The sequence below is a fragment of the Cyprinodon variegatus genome, unplaced genomic scaffold, assembly GCF_000732505.1.
Source record: "Cyprinodon variegatus isolate N-32 unplaced genomic scaffold, C_variegatus-1.0 Scaffold50, whole genome shotgun sequence".
Classification (NCBI taxonomy): Eukaryota; Metazoa; Chordata; class Actinopteri; order Cyprinodontiformes; family Cyprinodontidae; genus Cyprinodon; species Cyprinodon variegatus.
This window is the reverse complement of record NW_015150503.1, coordinates 1,749,042-1,750,164: the sequence shown is the minus strand read 5'-3', so window position 1 is coordinate 1,750,164 and position 1,123 is coordinate 1,749,042. Positions and strand designations below refer to the sequence as shown.

Sequence of the window (1,123 nt, the reverse complement as noted above, 5' to 3'; positions counted from 1 at the left end):
CTGATCTGCGAGTGAAACCTTGAAAGCTCGCGAGATCAGGATGGTCTCACGAGGCTAGATGTTCACCCCTTGGGTTCTCTCTGGGTACTCCACCTTCCTCCCACACTCTAAAAACATGACTGTTAGGTTAATTGGCTTCTCTAAATAGTGTGTGTGTGGTTCTGTGTTGCCCTGCAACAGACTGGCGACCTGTTGAAGATGTACCCCGGCGCCGTCATGACGCTAACAAGGACTAAGCGGGAGAAAATGAATGGATGGAAATTCTTGACTACATTGAATCTGTTATTAAAGCGTTGACCCTAAATAGATATAAAATATGACAATTATACAGAAAAATATTGGCTTTTTTTTAACAATAGTAATGAGAAAGTCAATAATTGATCCTTCAGAATGTATTTCATGTTATGAGACTGACTGCTTTTTGAGTAATTTAGCTTAATTGTGTAGTTCAAAAAAAATTTTTGTAAATAAATATTTGCCCCCCACTATTTTTACTCATTTTTTGCAACATCTAGCTAACCTTCGAACAAACTAAATAAAAACCACCTTTAAATTATTTACAATTATGAAAACATTCTGACAAAGATCCTGCAGCGAGACGGTAAAATAAGGGTCACAAGAGATGAAGGTTTCCTCAGTTCCCATGCTTTCCATTGCGATGCGTCTTCCTCTCTCTCTGTAACTCAGTGTTCTTCTATAGTGGAAAATATGGTGAGCTCCCTTTCCTGTGATAAAGCTGTAGCCTGAGAGATGGGAAAGAGAGATCCATCATGCTAAGGCATAGGCTTAGCCCGCCAGTCCACACCACAGAGACTCGTAAAACATACATGCTCCGTCCATGCATCATTTACCGGGGCCCCTCTGTGCCCAAATAGTGTGGTTTGGCCTCACCGTTCTGAAATCCTGATGCTCTGTGGCTAATCCTGTAAAAGTCTTAATATGTATGAATACTAGGGGTCGTCTTAGGGAGGATAATACTAAACTGCCATCAACCTCTGACTTTATATAAAGTGTAGAAAACTGCTGTGATGCTTTTTTTGTTTAGCTTTTCCCTGGAGAGCCGAAGGCTAAAGGTGCTGTGATGTCGGAAAACATCAATTGGACGGTTTAGATTGATAAAGAA

General features: G+C 40.6%; 1 protein-coding gene across 1 annotated transcript in view; it reads right to left on the bottom strand.

Annotated features, from left to right (window-relative positions):
* The window catches only part of LOC107082319 (heparan sulfate glucosamine 3-O-sulfotransferase 3A1-like), a 64,619-nt gene that overhangs the window by 48,053 nt on the left and 15,443 nt on the right, over window positions 1-1,123 (bottom strand). The gene's annotated exons all lie outside the window — the stretch shown is intronic.